This window comes from Lynx rufus, unplaced genomic scaffold (assembly GCF_022079265.1).
Source record: "Lynx rufus isolate CCGP_SWC_20201006 ecotype Redwood Valley unplaced genomic scaffold, mLynRuf1.p SCAF_8, whole genome shotgun sequence".
NCBI lineage: Eukaryota > Metazoa > Chordata > Mammalia > Carnivora > Felidae > Lynx > Lynx rufus.
In genome coordinates, this window is record NW_025814896.1 from 119,711,325 (window position 1) to 119,733,506 (window position 22,182).

The following is a 22,182-nucleotide window of genomic DNA, read 5'->3' on the forward strand; positions in this document are numbered from 1 at the left end:
TAGGACGCTGAGTGGCTTCTGGGGCAGCCAGTCACGTCTAGGCACAGCACCCCTCCCTGAGGGTTCTGGAAGGACCCCCCTCGAGCTGTCCTGTGGCTGGTCCAGGGCTGTGGCTCGGCACAGAGACACCTGCACGTCAACTCTCCCAGCAGCCTTGGCCACTGCGTCATTATCCGAATTGACAGCTGGGGAAGCAGAGGGTCAAGGGGAGTAGGCTGAAAACTCCGTCCACTGAAAACTCTGCTACTATAAATGACCATCCTGCTTCGTCTTTCCGAGCCTGGGCTGGAAGGCGTCCCAGAGGCCCGTGGGTTCCCAAGCCCCTTTTCCCTGGCAGGTGGATGGCACAGCTGGAGAGACTGGAACCTGCCTGTCCAACTGAGAAGAGATCGGGCCGGTGGGAAGGCTGTACCGGGACTTCGGGAGTCTTCCTGGTGCACTTTTTGATCCACCTTGTCAGAGCCTTTCAACGGCTACCACCTCGCTCCACCTCCCGAGGGTGGACAGGCATTTGCAGCTGAAGAAACGGAGGCCCACAGGCGGCGCGTGACCCATACAAAGTCGCGGGGCCCGTCAGAGGCCGAGTCAAGGTTGGAACCCAGGCCTCCTGCTTCAGACTAGACTGTTTCCATGCCTCACTTCTGAACTCCCACCACCTCCCGAGGAAGCTCCTGTTGAGGTTAGATCCCTGACGGGGGGCTGGCCTGCCCGCCGCTCACATTCACCTCTTGGCTCCCATGAGCTTAGGGCAGTCCTCTCAGCATCTCTATTCAGCCAGAGGACAGAGACCGGAGCGCGGAGGGAAGCCTGCAGGCCGGAGGGGCTGTCTGATCACCCACGGCCCAGGCCGGGACAGCTGGACCCAGTGGTAATCCTCATGCCATATTTAGGCCACTGCCCTGGGCCCTCCGCCCCCTCGGATATCCTCCCTGGCTTGCTGACAATAGAAGCAGATTGGACGGTTGTAGCAATTCTACTGTCCAGCCCCACGTGTCCCCCGCCACTACTTGTGTGTTTCATGCAAAGCACACAACAACAAGCCCCTTGGCGTGCCCTGCCTCATTTGCTTCTCACAGCAGGAGGGTGAAGCACGGTGGTACATCCCCATTCTATAGATGAGGACACTGAATCCACGAGAGGTGAAAAGCTCTCCCCAGGTGCACACACAATTGCAAAAATACTTCTTTCTCCTCCATCTTCTGGGGGCAGATGACATCAAGGTCACCGAGCAGGTGGCACATGCACGGGTGCGGCCGAAGGAGGAAGGAGGACGGGCAGGAGCTGGTGGCCTGCACAGGTGGTGGTTGAGGGAGGAATGGCTTTTCCCATCTCTAGCCGAGATGCCCTCCCGAGCCCTCCCTTGGCGACAGATCACACATGTGGGTCTTGTATGTTGGGGAGGCCTGCCTTTAGGTCCAGGTCATTTCGTCAGGGCCCCTCCCAGAGCCCAGCCTCCCGGGGCTCCTGTGGCAAGCCTGGGAATTGTCTGATTCCCAAGTCCCCAAGCCACGCTCCCCCCTGCCCCCCCCAGTGCCCAGACTCCCCAGTGGAACAAATATTCCACTGAGAAGAGACAACCCAGGGGCAGTCCTGCCCCGCGGACACCCCAGCCCAGCCTCCCAGGCTCCCACCCGGAGGCCCCACCTCACAGGGCAAGAGGTCGCTCTGAGCCTTTCAACTCCTAGGAGAGAAGTAAGCTAGTTCACAAGCACCCCCTCCCAAGATAAATACCGGGTGCTGATCAGAGACCCAGCGCCTCCCCAGAGGGGCGGGAGACCCAGGGCCACGGGGGTCCATTCAGCAGCGTGCAGGCCAGCCGGCCACCCCGTCTGTCCCACCCTCCCGGCCTACCCTGAAATCTGTGCTGTGCCAGGCACAGTGTTGGGATGTCACGGACACATCATCTCATTTAATCCTTAAAGTTCCCGGCGAGGAGGAAGTTATTATCCTCCCCTCCAGCTGGGAAGCAGAGGAGCAAAGGGGTTAAGCAAATTGTCCACAGTCACACAGCTGATGAAGGGCAGCAGCCTCCGCCAGCAGCTCCACGGCCGACTCCCTCCTCCTCCCCGGGGGGAGGGTCCCGACTCTGATGCAGAGTCAGAGCTGGGAGGGCAATTTGGCAGCTGGCTCACTCCCTGCATTTTCAAGCATCATTAGATCTTTTTCTGACAACTTCATCAGTTAGCAGGGCTCAGAATTGGCAAAAATCCGTATTTAGACATTCAGCCAAAGAATTAAGAAGTGGTTGGTTTCAGAAAAAGCTCAGCGATGTGGGAAGCTGCCTCTGCTGCGGGTGAGCAGTCAGCAAGGGGAAGACGGATCTGGCCCTCGGCGTGGGTCGTCGCATGGCGGACACCAGTGGCCCTGAGCCCATGTCGCTGTCCACCTCGGAGCCTCAGTTGCCTCATCTTCCAAATGGGGGTGATGATGCCTCCCACACAAGCAGTTAGGAAAGCCTGGGAGGCGGGGGAAGGGCTCTGGGTTCCACTTGTGGCTCTTTTCTCCGCTGACTGACTGGCCTTGGGTGAACTTTGGCCTCAGCTTTCTATCTGGACCCCGGAGCGAGGCACGGATGCCCTGTGGCTCTAAGGTGGGGAGGCAGGGGGGAGGAGGGAGCCTGTGGGATGGCCAAGGGCAGCCCCTCCCCCAGTGGGTCCTGATGGGAGATGCTGAGGGCTGCCTCTGCGGGGGGCCTTTGGGAGGGGGTCATGCGTAGCACTCCCCTCTACTCACAGGAGTGACGGTTGTTCAGCCCATACATCACATTGTCGTCCGGGGCAGGGCGGGAGAGGTGTTTCGGGTTCATCTGCAGAGTCCGAGCATTCTCCTGCCACCTCACGTGCCACATCTTTTTTTGGGCCCTCTCACTGACCTGGGAAGTAGATACTGTTCGTTGTCTCCAGATCAAACCCCAGTCAAACTAGGACTGTTGCCCACAAGTCCTGCTCCGCTCCCCTGGCCTCTTACCACACCTCTCACTTCTGGAAGGTATGTCTCCTGCAGCCAAACCCACTCGGGCCTTTACCTGGTTCTGTCCATGATTCATGATTTCTCCCAAAGCTCCCAAGAGCAGCAGCTGTCTTACCCTTGAGAGCACTCGAGGGGCAGTTTGGCATTGTGGACCAGCCAGGCCTGGGTCTGAATGCTTTGGGGAGTCGTTCAGACAAACCCTCAGAACCTCAGCTTCCTTACCTTTAAGATGGGAACGCCAAGGGGCCCCTGGGCGATTCAGTCGGTGAAGCGTCCGACTTTGGTGACTTTGGCTTGGGTCATGATCTCATGGTTTGTGAGTTCAAGCCCCACATCGGGCTGTCTGCTGTCAGCACAGAGCCTGCTCCAGATCCTCTCCCTCTCTTTCTGCCCCTCCGCAACTCTCTCCCTCTCTCTCTTTCTCTCAAAAGAAATAAACTTTAAAACAATAAATAAATAAGATGGGAACACCAAGTCTCCTTTCCAGGGCTGTGTCAGGGCTGTGTTAGGATCCAGTGAAGTAAGGGTGCCAGCCTTCCCCAGGTGACACATCATCTCATTGCCTGTCCCTGTGACAGGCATCTGGGGGTCGAGGTGGAAGTGGCCAGCCCCACTGCCGGATGAGGAAATGGAAAGTCAGGCAGGTGGAGGGGCTGTGTGGCCACAGAGCCAGCCAGTGGCCGGGCGAGGGCTGGGCCCGGGCGCCATGGGGGCAGTGGCCCCACCGGGCTCCCTGCCCCTGGGAAAACCGTTCCCGAGGCTGAGGTGAGAAAGGAATCCGGATTTCCTTCCCGAGGTGGAGACGACACTGATGGGATCAGTTAAAAAGCATTGCCTGCGCCCGGATTCCCTGGCGGCACCCAAGGGAACGGGCCGCAGAGGGCTTGGGACATGTTTGTCCAGCACCCTGGTCCCAGTCCTGTGTCGGGGAGTACAAGGTAAACAGACCCCATCTCAGCTTTTCAAGAGTCCTGGTCCCAAGGGCCCTTCTCAGCCTGCTGGCTTGAGGCTTTATTCCCCTCATGTCTTTTCTGATAACTTCATTTGTGCCCCCAGAGACCTCAGACTTGTTTAAAAATAGAAAAATAAACAACAATGTTCCTGAAATGCCCCCTCCCCCCAGCTTTGGGCCACCTAATGAGGTGCTGGCTGGGCTGGCTGGGGCTCGGTTCCCAGGATTTTCCACCCTCCGCAGGCCTCAGGCCTCCCGCCGCCTCCACAGGGACAAGACGCCCCATAGCTCTGGAGGCTTCCCAGGGGCGTGAGCGACAGCCAGTGGGGGCTGGCGTTGCGCAGCCTGCCCGGAGCTGTGGGCCGCTGGGGCTCCACACAGCTGGGGCCGGGGACACATCCACCCAGGTGCAGAAGGCCAGGCCCAGCACGGGCCCAACCACAGAGGGACCTGCCAGGGACCTTCGCCTCCTCTTAGCTCAGCCCCTACGGAAACCACGGGCCCTGCCAGGCACTGGCTGCAACCCCCGGGGCTCTGCCCACAAGTCTCAGGCTGATGGGCTTGTTGTTCACGGTCCTGGACCAGGGTTTGCAGTTTGTGTTAGGACTTGGGTTTTCCCAGCCTGAAGGACGCAGTGATAGCTTCTCTGCCTGCCTCGAGGGCTTTTACAAAAGGCCGGATGAGACGATGGCCGTGAAGATGCCGAAATGGTCTGGAAAGGTGGAGAGGATCTCGGGCAGCCTCCCCAGAGGAAGAACTTCTGGAAGGGAGGCAGTGGCTTTGCCCTCTGACCTCGCAGCAGGGGCTTGAGGGAGTGGGGCAGCGTCCCCGGTTAGCACCAGGCTGTCGGAGGGTCCCCAAACGCCACCGGGAAGGCAGCTAAGAAGTGGGCATGTCCCACCTGAAGAAAGACTCAGAGGATGTAGGTGGAGGACGAGTTGGATCACTTGGATTAGGTGAAAATCCCTGAACACATGACACTTTTAGAAGCCGGAGCAGGCTCGTTCGGACGGCAGGCTCCTTGTCCCTGGTTGTCCCTGGGGGCATCCCGGAGCGAGCTGGCCAGAGAGCAGTGCAGGGGGATCAGACCTGAGGCGGGGGTGGCCCACCTGCCTAGGACGCTGAAGCAGAGAGTAGGAGCAGAGATGATCGATGTCCTTCCATCCCCTGAACGTGCACGTCCCTGCCTCCAGAGCTCCCGCCAGGCTCTTGGGAGAGGGTTCTTCCCCCTCCTCCTCTCTGCCTGACGCCTGAGGGAAGTGCTACCCGCAGGCCAACCCCGCGTCAGGGGGAACTGAAGCAGATGTCTAGACCAAGTGGCACTTCTCAGGTGGCAGAAAAGGCAAAGATTAGAAATGGGTTCTCTTTGGAGATGGCTGGAGGCACCTAGTTCATCCTGCTCCTTGGCCCCTGTTGATCCAGAGCCCCTCCTTCACCCGGCACCCCCAGGACTCAGGTGTCCCCTGTTTTCAGGAGGTCGGTCAGGGAGAACAGCTGGTGGGCAGCTCTGGGTCAGGGACAGGTCGGTCGCTTCTCTGCACAAGCAGTGTCCTAGCTGGCCGGCCGCTTCTGCTCTCTGTATTCCCGGCAAAAGGCCTCCGGGAACAGGGAGAATCCCGGAGGTAAGGGTAGGCTGCCCAGCAAGGCCAGGCAGTTGAGGTGGGGGACCCCCCCTTCCCCTCAGAGAGGCCTCTGAGCCAGCAGCGACCCTGAAGGGCAAGGGAGGCCGGGACCCTGTGGTTCCCCAGTCATGCAAACCAAGAGAGCCAATAAAATCCCATAGAATTCTCAGGAAAAATGCTCACTATCTACTTAGTTACCAACCCGTGGCTCTCTACTTCACGGTGTATCTGGAAAGGTACAGTGACCTTCTTCCACCGAACTTTCAGTCCAGTCGGGCACTTCCCTGCTGGCCTTGCAGGAGAAGTACATGCACCGGCCCTCTCGCTGGGTCTGGGAGCCCAGTCCAGCTCGGCCTGGGGCCCAGCCCTTGCTCTGCAGAGAAGGAAGCAGGAAAGCAAAGCAAAAGCTCCTGCTTCCCACCTCCTGGGAAGGAGAGTTTGTTTTTAAGCTTAGCAAAATGTCTCTGAAGCACACGTTGTTCTTTAACTCGCTCTTTATTTATGTTCAAATGCTATGTCAGCATTAACATACGTTTTCTACAAATGAATTCCTTAGCATCCGACCACCCTAACGGAAGTTGTCATTGCTTCTGGGACCTTTCCCTCCAGGGCACACTATTTTACATCACTGTAGACACACAGGCATGCAATTTTATTTTGTGCTTTTTCTACCGTTAGGCGTAAATGTTGGCTTTTTTTTTTTTCCGTGTTGTTACATAGTTCATGTAATTATCATTTTAATGGTGGCATAATTGCATTGCGTTCTGATTTACTAAACCACCCTCTCATTGCAGGACATTACCATGGTTCCCAGTCTGGGATTTTTCTTTTCTTTTTCTTTTTTTTTTTTTTTGCTACTATAAATAATTTTGCAATACACATCCTCATGTATTATTTTCTTCATTTTACGGAATTATTTTCTTAGTTTAGATTTCCAGGTTCCCCTTGGAGGCAGGAGAGAGATAGGGCCGTCCACTTGGTGAATTTGAACTATGCAGCCATTAAAATGATAATTATACTAAGTAGCAGCACCAAGGAACATTTATGCCTCTAGGGGGGAAAGAGGGACAAAATAAATGTAAAACCTGGGCTCTGAAATATCCCTAACCCAAGTCAATGGTGAAAGATAGAGCCCTGGAGACTGCTCTCCAAGTTGACGGAAAGGTCGCTTTGCGTGTGGTTTTTCGATAGGCGTGTGTTGGGGTCTATCCATTTTCCCCATCCTCCACGAGGGTCCGGCGTGAGCACCTCCCCAGACGTGCCGTGCACCAGGGATTTGCTCGGCGTTTCCTGCTGAGATGTGGTGGCCCTAGCTCTGGGACTCCTCCTTCTGCGCTGCTGTGAACCGGGGGCAGGGCTCCACGTCCTTGCTGTGGCCCAGCATCAGTGCGTCCTGCCACCACCACTCCTCCCCCCACCCCCAATGCCAGGATTCACAGGACACTTTTCAGTCCTCCCCTTGGTGGAGGACCAGCACCAGTCACAGCACGCTGCTCGGGGCTCAGCCTGGACCCACCTGCCGACCCAAGAGCCTGACCCCTCCGTGCGCATTTTTTTCCATTTTGATGTAGCATCTTCCTGGGACACAATCAATGGAGGGGGCTCAGGTTTGAGGGTCAGACGGACCTGGGATCTGATGGCCGCTCTCCCTCTTGTTTTGGTTAAGTTCTTCCACCTCTCAGCTCTTGGGTTTTCTTTATCTACACAATGAACTTAGTCATATCTACCGCGTGGATTGTTGGAAAGAACAGATGGGGTCACATGTGTGAGTGTGAATGGCACAATATGTGACGTGCAATAAATGTTTAATGAGCACCGGTTTCCCCCGCGGGCCCAAGGGGAAATGTGGATAAGTCATGGTGCCCAGAGGTCTGGGCCCGTAGTAGGCACTTAATGAATGCCTTAAGTAATGACGAGTCGTGCTGGCTGGGCCCTCAGCCGCCAAGGACAGCCTGCTGTGGTTGGGGTAACGTTCCCGGGATGAAGGGGAAAGTGAAGGAGAGGAAGTTGGGGGCTTCGAAAGGCCAATAATCCCAACGATCAGGGACCGAAAGGGTCCAGGGCTTCTGAGCCGCTTCGGTTTGGACTTTGTGATGTTTAAAGGACCACTGAGCATCGCAGAGGGAGAGTAGCCGCTACCGGGCTGGGGGGGGAGCCCATTTCGGTTTCTATCGGTCGATGCAGAGTGAGTGACGAGATACAGCAACTGCTGTTGCTTAGATGTGTTGATAAAAGAGAGACTGTTGTCTCCGGGCAAAGATATACATTCTGCAGAGTTCACAGAGGAACATGTTCCCAGGGGGCCCTGGGGTGGGTGGCCCCAAACAGCTGCAAAGCAGCCCCCACACTCTGAGAGCCCCCGCTGCTTACAGACAGGAAGGCCGCTTATAAACAGCAGGCCGGAACCGGGCGGGCCGAGGGGCAACAACGCGCAGCCTGCCCTCCCGTGAGAAGCCGGGGAGCTCAGCTCCGGCCAGCTCCCCGAGCGTCTCGGGCCTGGTCTGCCCTGGGTGACCTCATTGCGTCAGTCACCGTGTCCTGCTTTGCACAAACTGCCCTTCAAGTACAGGTACAGGCCGTTTTTATATTGGCTCTTTGGAACTTTGTTTGCATTTTCCACAGAAAAACGGATAAACTCTTGTTAAGTTCCCAGCCTGAACCACAGGTTGACGCCACTCACGGTGCAGCCTCGTTCAAGTAGAGGGACCCGTCCTGCTGCGATTGCAGAACGTGGAGCCCTAAGTACCTGGGGGCCTTCCTGCCCCGGAAAACCCCAGCTGACTTGGCTGTGAGCCACCTTCCTCTGATACGATGCCCTGTGAGAGAGCAGAGCCCCCCCCCCCCATTCTTCTCTTCCTCTTCTCCCTCCTCGTCTTCCCCTTCCCCTCCTCCTCCTCCTCCTCTTCTTGGAAGGAGAGGGCTTGCAAGGACAAAGAAGGGCTCTGATGTCTCCCTTTATGCTTATGTCCCTTCTCTTTCCGTCTCCCTGCACATGTGCTTCGCTTCTTATTTACCCACCAAAATCCTTGACCTCTTCACTGATTTCCACTCCACTCACGCCAACCACTGTATGGATTTTGGTTGGCACTGCTGAAGGGGCAGGTAGGTCCCAGGAAGGGGACCATCTTGAATCATTTGCATCCACTGCCTTTCCCCCCCACCCCCCGCCCCCGACCCTCTCTCCCATCTGTCCCCCTCACTCTCCACAGCCTAGAGGGCCTTTTGGGGCCCCCGCTTCTCCCTCTCCCTCTCTCCACCCAGACCTCCTGGAGCACAGGGTCCCACTTACAGGACCCCCCCTCCCCAGATGCCAGCTGCTTTAGTATCAAGAGCAATTTTTTTTTTCTCGTTATCTTAGTAATTCAACAAAACAGCGAAGCTACGGGATTGAACTAGAGAGTCGTTCGTTCAACACGAGCGCTTTATTTGGTACTCCGGGAGGAGTGGTTTTCATCAGAAGGTCTAAGGCAGTAAATGGAAACATTTCCGAAATAAATCTGGCAGAAATTGGAAGAGGGAAGTGAGAGGGAAAGCAGCTGAGGGACACGTTTGCAGGAGCGACGGTTTGTCATGGGTGGAATTGACCATGTGCGGCCAGAGTTCAGATAAGGGAGGACCCCCGTGGGGTGGGGGGCGATGGGCCCCACCTGCCTCTGCAGGGGCTGGCCTGTGGGATGGATGGGAGCGGAGGGAAGCGAGAGGGAGGCAAAGGAAGTTTGTGAGGTATTCGCGCAAAGCAAATGTTTGCCAGCTGGGCATCGGCCCCGGGGTGAGGCTGGAGGCTGCCTGTGCTGCCCACCGCTTCCCCATTTGGCCCCCATCCCCACCCACGTCTTTGTTGGCTGGGCATGCTGTGTCCTGGAGGAGGACACGGTGGAGGGGGGGCAGCATCTGATGTCGTGCCTCTGTCATTGATAAGCACTGTGACTTTGACAGGGTCACTTAGTGTAGTCTAAGGATCCGCGCCATAAAAGCCACTTGGGCAGCTTGTTAAGATACGGATTCTTGGGTCTGCTGTGGGCAGGAGCTGACTCACAAAGCCTCTGATGGGGTAATGAGTGCAAGTTCTGGTGACAGGTACCTGTGGGTTCAGACGCAAAGCCAGTGGGTGTGTTAAGCATCTTGGTGAGTCTCTAGCCAGCCCCCCTCGCACCCATCTTCTCCTCAGACTGCTCTCCCTTGAGTCCCCTGGAGATGTCGCACGGAGGTGAGGCCTCTGGCCACAGTCAGCAGTGCCCCTGAGGAAATGTTGGGCCACGGGCATCCCCTGGAGCCAGAACTAACGTTTCCACTCCCCATCGGCAGGCAGGGTGAGCTCCGGGCAACATGTAGGCCCAGGTGACATCTTTGCTTGGGAGCTCAAAGTGTATAAGGGCGCCTGGGTGGCCTAGGCGGGTAAGTGTCCTACTCTTGGTTTCAGCTCAGGTCACGATCTCGCGATGGTGTGATCGAGCCGCGCATCAGGCTCCATGCTGGGCGTGGAGCCTGCTTAAGATTCTCTCTCTCTCTCTCTCTCTCTCTCTCTCTCTCTCTGTCTCTCTCCCTCTGCCCCTCTCCCCAGCTCTCTATCTCAAAAAATTTTTCTCAGCTCTGCCAGGGCCTAGGGGTGCTGGCGATCCTGGTGCAGGGCATGGTGAAGTTGGGGGGCTTACTAATTGAAGCTAATGCTTATTGAGGTCCCGCCAGGAGCAGTTGTTTTGCAAACATGAGCCCATTCGATCCCTATAAAACCCCATGAGCAAAATTACGATTCTGCCCATTTTACATACGGGAGGTGGAGGGGGCCCATGGTCTGCCCAAAGTCACGCAGCTGGTTTTGTTGCGGCTCTTGTTACCCAGGGATGTGATGTGTTGTTTGGCTTCTAGAGTTGATCTCGAGCTGTTAAAAAGGAGGTGGCGGGATGTACGGATGTGAATAGACATTCATCTATAAGATGGCTAAGTCCGTCTTTCCTGTAATAGGTGTTGGTAAACCAGTGAGGGACAACTGGTCTTTTTGGCTCCCCCCCCCTTTTTTTTTTTCCCTTTCTTGCTTGGGCAAGTTGCACTTGAGATTGTATAAACCTCAGAAGCTGCAAGATACCAAAATCTTACAGATGTCAAACAAAATTATTCTACTGGCTTTTTAGAGTCAGTCTGACTCCGGAGCCTGTGCTCCTTCCGTTCCCCACCTCGAGTGCCCCACAGCACGATGCCAGGCCCCTGGGCCACCCCCAAAACAATGCAGTTCCCCGAACTCCTCTGGGGTGGCAGGTAGCTCTTCTGGAAGGTTCCTCGGGGCAGTGGCAGGTACCTGTGGGCCTGAAATCTGGGGAGAGACGGGGCTGGTGGGCCTGAGCCAGGTTTAAGCCACGTGGTCCCATGGATGTTTAATAATATTGAGCATTTTTTTACTGCCTTTCTCCCCTGTTTGTTCCTCCAGTGATCTGCCTCCAGCTGCCGGCAGGACACATCCTCAGCCTGTCCCTGCCAACCCATCTGTCACTAGGAGACAGCTCCCATACGGGCCTCTCTGTTTTTAGACTTCAGGAAGGTTGAACATCTAAAATGCAGAGACTGTCCCTTTTTTATAAACAAAGTCCTGGCCAACTTAAGAGTGCGTTCACCTAAGCGCATCGCCCATCCCTCACGCTCTCTGTCCCCGACTCCCCTTAAATGGAAATGTCAGGCTGCTCTCCACCTGGTGAGGATCATACAGACCAGTCTGGGCCTTTGAGAGGCTGGAGGGTCCAGGTTAAGCCCCACGGTTGCTCTCTCCTACAGAACATTTTTATCCATCCGGCTGAAACCTGGCCCGGCTGGAAGGGGAGGGAGGGGCTTCAGGCCATGGGGAGAAGGAAGGGGACCCTGCTGCCTGGCCTGGTTTCCTCATCCCCGCCCCAGAGTCCCACCATATCTTGCTCCCTGCCTGATGTGGCCTTGGCTCCTGTCCCTTCTCTGTCTCCTGGCTGGTTTCTCTTTCCGGGCCCTTTGTCTATCCTACCTTGTAGCAACACTACTCTGTCCAGGCTCTTGTCATTTTACTTGTACTTGATTCAGATACTTCTATCCCCCGCCCCCGCTGTTTCTGAACGGACTTATTTGAGTGCCTGGGTTGAGTCCCATAAAGGACAGAGGTGGCATCTCCATCACTTGGGGGGTCCCGGAACTTGCTCAGTGCCCACTGTGCGGTGACTCACCTTATGCATTTGCTCCAAGGACTTGAAGTTCAGGTCACGAGCTTTGTGCCTTTGTGTCCCTAGCTGAGAAGCCATATCCTCAAGCTCTACTGGTTTGTTCTCTGATCGACTGCCAACTATCAGGGGCCTGGGACTCAGGGTAATGCCTCAAACCCCACCTGTTTTGTGTGTGCAGAAATATGAATGTGAGATATTGTCTTGGAAAAAAAATTAAATACCCCATGGAGTCAAGAGCAGCGGTGCAGACAAAGCATTGAATTAGGAGTGTGAATTCTTCTTCCCTGGGCTTTCCTCTCTTTGTAAAACAGAGTGGTGATGTGTATCCTGCCATCTGCCTGCGAGATAGGCACAGCCCAGATCAGTGACTTGCACACAGTAGGTGCTCACCCGTGCTGGGTTTGAGAGCTGACCCAACAACTTCAACTCAATACTGCCACCTGCTGGCAGAGTTACTCTCGTGCTGAAGGGTGACCCGGTTCAGACCCAGATCTAGGAATTCCTCCGGGGCAATGGGATGGAAGGAAGAGAAGCCGTCTGTGAAGGAACATCCAACTTGTCCATTCTCAGTCCAGCCCAGAAGCTCTATCCACTCGTGGCTTCCAAGCACTGCCTCTGGTGACAAGCTCCTTCATGTCCTCAGCGGCCACCTTCTTGGGGCAAGTAGCCCAGGAGCACGGGGTTAGAATGGGCTCCACCTGATAGACCTGGAATCTCTGACTCCCTTTTCCTCCAGTGACCAACTCCGACTCTTGGGTGAAGGGCCTTTTTATCCCATTTACATGGATATTTAAGTCCTTTATTTTCTGATATAAACATCAAATGCTGTTAATTTCCTTGTACACAGTGCTTGTACCAAATACCACAGGTATTGATATATTGTGTCTTCATTTTCATTTAGATCAAATCATTTTCTGAATTCCCTTGTGATTTCTTTGACTTTGGGGGTTTTCAAGATATCTTTCTGTTACTGATTTCTAATTTAATTTTGTTGCGGTCAGAGATCATATTCTGTATGATTTAAATCTTTTAAAATTTATTGAGACTTCCTTTATAACCTAAAATGTGATCTATCTTGGTAAATGTGCCAAGTGCACTTGAGAAAAATGTGTATTGTACTGTGTAAGGTGGAGTGCTCTGTAAAATGTTGAGTAACACAAGTTGGTTGATAGCCTTTTATATCCTTAATGATTTTTTGGTCTATTGTTCTACCAACTATTGACAGAAGGATATTGAAATCTCTAGCTATATATATGGATATGTCTCTTTGAAAAGGATTTAAATATTTTTCTGGTGTTTGTTTGTTTATTTATTTATTTATTTATTTGTATGAAATTTATTGTCAAATTGGTTTCCATACAATACCCAGTGCTCATCCCAACAGGTGCCCTCCTCAGTGCCCATCACCCACTTTCCCCTCTACCCCACCCCCCATCAACCCTCAGTTTGTTCTCTGTATTTAAGAGTCTCTTATGCTTTGGCTCCCTCCCTCTCTAACTTTTTTTTTTCCCCTTCTCCTCCCCCATGGTCTTCTGTTAAGTTTCTCAGGATCCACGTAAGAGTGAAAGCATATGGTATCTGTCTTTCTCTGTATAGTGTTTATTTATTTTTGAGAGAGAGAGACAGAGCATGAACAGGGGAGGGGCAGAGAGAGAGGGAGACACAGAATCTGAAGCAGCTCCAGGCTCCGAGCTGTCAGCACAGAGCCCGACACAGGGCTTGAACTCATGAACCGTGAGATCATGACCTGAGCCGAAGTCGGACCGACTGAGCCACCCAGGAGCCCCGAAAAGGATTTAAAATGAGAAAAAGTTCTTTTATATTTACTCACATATTTATCATTTCTGGTGTTCTTCATTCCTTTGTGTAGATCCAAGTTTCCTTCTGCTGTTTTCCTTCTTCCTGAAGGACTTCCTTTAATCTTTTTGTAGCTCTGGTCTGCGGATGAATTCTCTCTGCTTTTGTTTGCCTAGGAAGAACAAGTCTTTTGCCTTTAAGTTTGAAGGATATTTTTGTTGGGTATAGAATAATAGGATGAGAGCCTTTTTTTCTTTCTTTCTCTCAGAGTTAAAGCTATTGCTCCCTATATTTTGGATTGCCTAGTTTCCTTTTTATCTTTGTTCCCCTATATGTATGTATTCCACCCTAATGATAAATTAAAATTGGTGAGACGTGGCTAACTAATGACAAACTTTATTTACATTTTACCAGGTTTCTCATTTATGTCCTTTATCTGTTCCAGTAGCCACTCCAGGCTCCCACACTGCCTTCAGTCTCCCCTCATCTGTGACAGATTCTCAGTCTTGTCTTTCATGATTTTTTGGAGAGCGCTGGCCAGGTGTTTTAGTAGAACCTCCCTCAGCTTGGGTCCGTCACCTATGTTCTCTTGATTAGACGGGGGTTATGGATTTGTGCAATGAATACCACAGAGGTGAAGTGCCCTTCTCGTCACAGCGTATCAGGGAAGACATAATATCAACATGACCTATTACTGGTAATGTTAACCTTGAACACGTAATCAAGGTGTTGTTTCTAGGTTTCTCCACTGTAAAGTTACTTAGTAGATGGAGCTAGAAAATACACATATGTATATTAACTCATATATACCACACACTACTATTTCTGTATATGTATATATATACAGATACCCATGAATTCATACTGATTTCTCTGACTAACCCAGCACCACACCCAGACTTCCCCTCTTGCTTATTTGTAACTTCTTTTGACAGTGAGAAACTTGGGTCCTACTATCTGTTATTTATTTACCTGTTTGCTCAACCCCAGTATCCATGTAGTTTCAGAATGGTTAACCCTCCCCGCCGTGTGAAAAAAATTTGCTAGCTAGAGCACAGTGTTGGTTTGTGGGTTTGTTTTTTTTTTTTTTAGACTTATGTACTCAGTCAAACCACCATTTCCCGAAGTCATTTGGTCAGCCCCTCCCTCCCAATTCCTTTTGGTGAGGTTTTGTCATACACTTGTAATACAGTTACTTTCACTTATCGTGGTCTCCATGTCATTCCAGGTTTACTAGCATCCCGGGTCTTTAAAACTTTTTAAATTTTTTGTTCACATCCTATAAACTTCACCCATTGTGGGGTATGGTTCTATGGGTTTAAACAAATGCATAGGGGTGTGGACCTGCCCCTGTAATACCACCATACAGAACAATTCCATCACCTGAAAAATTTCCTTGTGAGGCCCCTTTGTAGTTAACTCCGTTCCCTCCCCCAACTACTGACAACCACTCATCTGTTTTTCATCCCTATAGTTTTGCATTTTCCCGGATGTCATACAAATGGACTTACACGATGCATAGTCTTTTTTTTTTTTCAACGTTTTTTATTTATTTTTGGGACAGAGAGAGACAGAGCATGAACAGGGGAGGGGCAGAGAGAGAGGGAGACACAGAATCAGAAACAGGCTCCAGGCTCCGAGCCATCAGCCCAGAGCCTGACGCGGGGCTCGAACTCACGGACCGCGAGATCGTGACCTGGCTGAAGTCAGACGCTTAACCGACTTTATTTATTTATTTATTTATTTATTTTTGCATAGTCTTTTGGATCCGACTTCTTTTACTTAGCAAAACACATCTAAGAATTGTCTATGTTGTTGCACGAATCAACATGCAACAGAGTTGACTAACAGAATCGACATGCAGGAATTGACTAGTTAGCTCCTATCTATTGCTAAGAAGTAGTCTCATGTATGGATAATCTAGACTTTGTTTATCCAGTCACCTGTTGAAGTACCTATCACTTGCTGTGGCTTACCTTTTTGCCCTTTTAATGATGTCTTTTGAATAACATAAATTCTTGATTTTAATATACTCCAATTCATGGATTTTTTTTCCCCTCATGATTAATGCTTTTTGTATATTGGTAAAGAATTTTTGCCTCAAGGTTATGAAAACGTTCTCCTGCTTTTGTCTCCAAGTTTTATTATTGGTTTTCCGCATTAGATCTATGATCAATCTGGAATTGACTTTTGCGTATGGTGTGAGGTAGAAATCAACCCAGCGCCGATTATTGAATAGACTCTCCTTTCTCCCACTCTGTAGCCATGTGATCTTTGTGATAAATCAAGTAGCCCAATATGTGTGCGTCTGTTTCCACAATTTTTATTATGACCATTGGTCTGTCTCTCCTTGTACCAGTACCACACTGTATTGATTACTAAAGCTATAGCAAGATCTTGATTCATATAAGTGCTTCAACCTTCTTCCTCTTCTTCAGAAATGTTTTGGCTGTTATTCATCTTTTGCATTTCCACATAAAGTTTAGAATCAGCTTGTCAATTTCTACAAAAACCCCAGTTGGAAGATTTTAACTAGCATTGCATTAACTCTGCAGATCAATTTGGGAAGAATCAATATCTTAGTAATATTGAGTCTGCCACTCCATAAATATGGTTTATCTGAGGGAATCTAAAAAAATTTTTTTTAAATGTTTATTCACTTTTGAAAGACAGAGAGAGACAAGAGCGCATGCAAGAGTGGGGTGGAGAGAGAGGGGGACACAGAATCCGAAGCAGGCCCCAGGCTCTGAGCCATCAGCACAGAACCCAACGCGCGGCTTGAACTTGTGAACCGTGAGATCATGACCTGAGCCAAAGTCGGGCGCCCAACCGACTGAGCCACCCAGATGCCCCTAAGGGAAGTTTTTAAAGGCACTAAAATACAAAAGATTTGTTACACCCTTCTCCTGGGACTTGGTGTTTGCTCACCCAATCTTGCACAGATATGAGGAGTCTGTGTCAGTAACCTCAGGCCTCCACACAAGACCCAGAAGGGACTGGCATCTTCTGTACCCCTCCCAGCAGACACCTCCCTCTACTCCCTTCCTTGACACATGCTTTACATCTGTTTAAAATCTAAAAACTACACACATTCATCGGGTACTTTTAACAAGTATTGATAGCAGGCAAAATGAACAAAAATGAAGCCTTATTCAAAACCAACAGACACCAAAAATTAAGAAAGTTTAATTAGCCATGAGAAGTTCTACATGAAATACTACTATTTGATCTTTTTCTCCCCCTAAAAAACAAGCTCTTGAAAATAAAACTTCATCAGTGACGTCACTGTTGAGTCACTAGCGTATTTTTGTGTGAATTTTTTCCAGCAACGGTAAAAAGCTCCTTTTGACTGTGTGCTACTTGGAGAAATGGTGAGGAGATATTTTTAAACTAAGTCCAAATATTTTCCTTCTGATTTTCATCTTCAAATCAAATCTCTTGTTCAATAACTTTGAGAAGATCTTTTAAAAATTTTTAGTTTTTTTGGCAAGGACTGCAATCTTTTTATTGTCAACAAACTGTAGTTTCTGTTTCCCCCCAAAAAAAATCCCCAGCATTGGGGGTTTATTTTCATCTTTTTTAGTTTTGTCATGCATCGATGGAGATCGCACTACTGAGTTACCTGTATAAATATCTATGCTGACATGTTTATATTCCCTTGTTCAGAAGGCCTTCGCACTGGGGTACGTGTTATTCTTGAAACGAAGGCGTTGCTTTGTCAAATGTCATCTTCTTCCTCCTTGGGAGTATTGGCGGCTTCTAAATGAGTGTGAAATTTAATACAGACTGCAACTCTCTAGATAGATCCCAAGATTCATTGGTTCAGATTTCAGACTTTTAAAGTAATAGCAACACAAATCTGAAACACAGTAAACTGGAACTATGATCACTCAAGAGGCTTGCTCCTCTCCCGCCTCTTCCCAGCTGTTCTGTCTGCTGGTGGCTGGGCTGGACCCAAGGACGCTGGCTGAACTGGCGCTCAGCTCAGGGTGGAGAGCAGGGAGAGGTATGGGCCTCTCCTGGACCCTCAGAAACCATCCCTGCAGCACTAAGAGCATCCCTTTGCATAGAGCTGCAGGCGTGCTGAGGACATGTCGCCACAGGGGAAGTCTGTGCCCTGGGATCATCCCTGGGAAGGGATGAGGCAGGGAACCTGGGAGAGGGGGAAGCTGCCATTGCTGGAACAGAGACAGGCCAGGGACACCCTCCTGGCAGGTGCCCGCCGGGTCTCGCAGAGGACGTACCAGCCACCCGTTGGCCTCAGGGCCCAGAAACAGCTCTGGTGACGCCTGGCCCTGTGTGTCATCTGCCCTGCCATCCTCTCTGGAACAGCATCCCCCACCCCTCGCTCTGGCACCTCCACCACACCCCAGCCTGCCAGCTCCCTGTTAACTTCACCTCCTGTCGGCTCCACTGTGTTTGCTCTCACTGTCCTCCTCCAGGGCTGCTAACGGGACGGCCACCATGGCCCCTCCCGGCTAGCCGGCAAGACGTGGAGCTCTCACAGGCAGGTGCCATGACTTTGACTTCAGGCTAGCCTCCATTTGGCATTCTGTGTCAAAACTGTGTGTGTGTGTGTGTGTGTGTGTGTGTGTGTGTGTGTGTTATATTAAAGTAAGACTTTTAAGAGGTTCTAGTTGCAAGGACTTTTATGTTTTAAAGGTCACATGTTCTGCCTCGTCGTTACCTTTTCTTTTATGTTTATTTGCCACAGGGGCCCATAGTGGAAACAGTGCTGGACTCAGAATTGGGTCCTAGGCTGAGTGACCTTGGGTAAGTCACTCCCTCAACTCTGGGGACTCTTTTCCACGTCCATGATTTATGAGGGGATTAGACTAGACCAGAGATCACTAGCTATTTTTAATCATGCCTCCCCAGCACTTAAAAAATGGGGTTGCACAACCGTAATATGTGTGTATCCCAACCCTATGCCTTTACTATGACACCAGTATGTTACAACAGAAACATGCAAAACAAAAAATTTAAAAGCTAAGGGCGCCTGGATGGCTCAGTCAGTCAGGCGTCCAACTTGGGCTCAGGTCATGATCTCGCGGTCTGTGAATTCAAGCCCTGCGTCGGGCTCTGTGCCGACAGCTCAGAGACTGGAGGCTGCTTCGGATTCTGTGTCTCCCTCTCTCTCTGCCCCTCCCCCACTCATGCTCTGTCTTTCTCTCTCTCTCTCAAAAATAAACATAAAAAATTTTAAAAATTTAAAAGCTAATTATTTTATCAATGAAATAAACATAAAATATCTTAAAAACAAATGCCCCTTTCATTTGTACAACAAAATTTCCTCCTCTCATAACTGTATTGTTTGCTTATAATTAATAATCATGGGGTGGGGGCAAGCAACGTGGTTGGATAAGCTTCATTATTCTTTAAAATCTTGCTTTAACACTTGGAGATGGAATCATTTGGGGGTCTGGTTCTAGTTGAGTTTATTTTTAGTGGCTGTCACAGCTGATCCAAAGAGAAGAAATGTATCATTGGCCACCTGTATTAAATTATGGCACTCATTTTCAATCCCATCCACCAATTAAAGGCCTTTTATTGAAATTAAGCTAGTAGATGTCCATCTTCCCTTATGCCAGTCAGTGGCTCTTAGAAGCTAATTGGAAAACATTGCATTTTTATATTTTTAACAAATGGACCCGAAATCCACTGACACTTTCCATTTGGATGGTTTTCAAACAGATTAGAAAAGTCTGTTTCTAATATGTTCGAGTACACAGATAGAAGCATTATTTTAGGTGATTCTGCATGTTTTCAACAACAAAAATCTGATGTTCAAAACATTCTCTCCAAAGCAGGAGTTTTTTTGGAAAAGCAAGGACTTTTCTCACTCACTGTTAAAATGAGTCACCTCTACCTTGAAGATTCAGAAGAATTTGAGCTCATTTTTCGGTGGATATCTGCCAACAATCCCTTGTCATCATAAAACGCTCAGCGAATTTGGAATGTTTGCCTTTTTGTACAAGAAACACATATAATTCCTCTTAAAGTTTGATGGCTATTTTAAGTGTTCTGCCAGGAGATGGCCAGCAAACCTCTATGTGGTTCAAAAGATTTTCAAAGCCACTTCCCTTCTGATCACAAATCACGGTGTATGTTTTACTGTGTTTTAACCTCTTTTCAAAAAAACGAACCACACCGATGCATCCTGTAGCACTTTGTGTACTCCCAGACTTAACCTCTTGACTGTGGTAGCCTGCAGGAAGTTTTGCAGGGCATCGGTTTTGCATGTGGCCATCCCTGAACCCTTACCCAGAATCCTTTTCATCACGGAGCAGCCACTCCATCAGTGACTGCGCTCAGACGGTTTTTCCCATCACTGGTGTTTTCATTAAAGAAGTAATGTACTGTTCAGTCAATATCGCCTCTTTCCGTTAGTGGCTCACAGAAATGTAGTTCTTCATGTATTTCATTATTGAAACCGAATCTAGGAAAACCATGTTAGAAACATCCGTACTTTCCTTCAACTACTTAGCAAACTTCCCACAGTGTGAAATTTGTTCTAATGCTTATTTCGCTACATCTTCAGCAATATTTTCCCCACGTCTTCCGAAAGTCTTTGCAGTCAACACATTGCGTTCTATGTCCTATTCTGGCCACCTCCCCCCTTCCCCCACTACCACACCGTCTCCTTCCCAATCTTCTTTATAAGACAAGGTGTAAGGTGTGTGTGTGTGTGTGTGTGTGTGTGTGTGTGTGTGTAACAGTCACGTGACGTGGATCTACGAGGGAGTGGATTGGCTTCCTGGCAACCATCTCCCCTCCCCCATCACTCCCAGAAAAGCCAAGTCCTGAAGGTGGGCCCCCAGGGAAGGGAAGATTGGTATCTCACTCCCTGGCTGGATAAATGTTTAGGCTCAATCCTTGCTGCTCTGCCTTGCCCCTGTCTGAGCACAGGAAATGAGAATTGAAGCCGGGACTTCAGTTATGTCTGGCTCGATTCTCACCGTTTCAGCGACCAAATAACGAGGGACTTGTATTTTGAGTAGCAGAGGTTCTGCTCTGACATTTTCTGGTTTGATCACCACACTCGCATTATAAGAATTATCTTGGATTGTCATTTCTTTGCAGGAATCTTGTTAAGCCACCATTTGCAAGGGTTAATTGAGTTAAAATTTGGCAAAGTAATTTGTGAAGCCACTTAGCTACATACACGTGACCTGGAACACATCACAGTGGAGAGCCCTTATCGGCATCCATCCGAGGCCATCGCAATACGCTTTTCAGGGAGTGGGGGTGTTGCAGTGAAAGGGTGAAGGAAGCAGACACTGCAGGAGTTTGTTTGGAGGTTCTAGCAAGGTAGCCGGGATTCTCCGGATTCTCCTGGCCCCTGGTCGCTCCTGGGACATACGTACGTATATACACGTGGGACCAACCCTGTCACCTAGGGACCTTATTCACAATGCATTTTCCTAGATACGGTAGTTTGCTAAAGCTGCCGTGACAAAGTACCACAACTGTGTGGCTTGAACAATAGAAGTTTATTGTCTCCCAGTTCTAGAGGCTAGAAGGCTGAGATCAAAGTGTCTGCAGAGTGTGTTTTTTCAGAGGACTGTGAGGAAAAATCTGTCCCATGCCTTTCTCCTGACTTCTGGTGGCGTGCTGGCAATGTCCAGCATTCCTTGACTTGTAGATGCGTCACCCCAATATCTGCCTTCCTCTGCACATGGTGGTCTCCTCGAGTGTGTGTCTCTGTGTCCAAATTTCCCCTTTTACTGAGGACACAAGTCATATTGGATTAGGGGCCCACCCTAGTTCATATGCCCTCATCTTAACTAATTATATCTATAAGACCCTGTTTCCAAGTGAGGTGACTTTCTGAGATACTGGGGGTTAAGACTTCAACATACGAATTTAGGGGAAGACACAATCCATCCATAATGCTGGGCTACATCCCAGGCTTTCTAAAATGGGATATCTGAGGGTGGGAGCTCACAATTCATGTTCTTACCAAGGACTTTAGATACCTCGCTTGCTCACAAAAGCTTGAGAGCTCCATGGCCACCTGAGGTGACACAGAACGTTCTCCCTCTCATCTCAAATACATAGGAATACCAAATAAAACTAAACCATAGATTTTTTTTTTACATTCATTCATTTTTGAAAGGCAGAGAGAGACAGAGCGAATGGGGGAGGGGCAGAGAGAGAGGGAGACCCAGAAACAGAAGCAGGCTCCAGGCTCCGGGCTGTCAGCACAGAGCCCGACGCGGGGCTCGAACTCACGAACCGTGAGATCATGACCTGAGCCGAAGTCAGATGCTTCACCGACTGAGCCACCCAGGGACCCCTAAACCATAGATTTCAACGTGTAGCTCAGTTCAAAAGAAATGAAAAAGAAATTTTCATGTGTTGTAAATGGGGAAATCAAAACCAGATGGGTACGCATTGGCTGTTGCTGGGAAAACCCTAAGGAGAGTTCAACAAGCATACAGGCTGGGGCTGGGGCTCAACTGTCCTTGAGGGAGGTAATAGGCCCATTGGGTGCTTGAGGCAGAGGAACTAATCCATTTGCATGCAGCTTGGAGCCTTGAAGAGGTATCTTGTCAGTGACTAGAACAATCAACCAGAGATTTGTTTCAACTAATTAAAAATTGGGCACAGTTGGCCGTTCAGATCTACTATGTGAACTCACAGAAAGAATCAAATAGCTTTC

General features: G+C 50.1%; 1 protein-coding gene across 1 annotated transcript in view; it reads left to right on the plus strand.

Annotated features, from left to right (window-relative positions):
* The window catches only part of CIB4 (calcium and integrin binding family member 4), a 50,270-nt gene that overhangs the window by 15,393 nt on the left and 12,695 nt on the right, over window positions 1–22,182 (plus strand). The gene's annotated exons all lie outside the window — the stretch shown is intronic.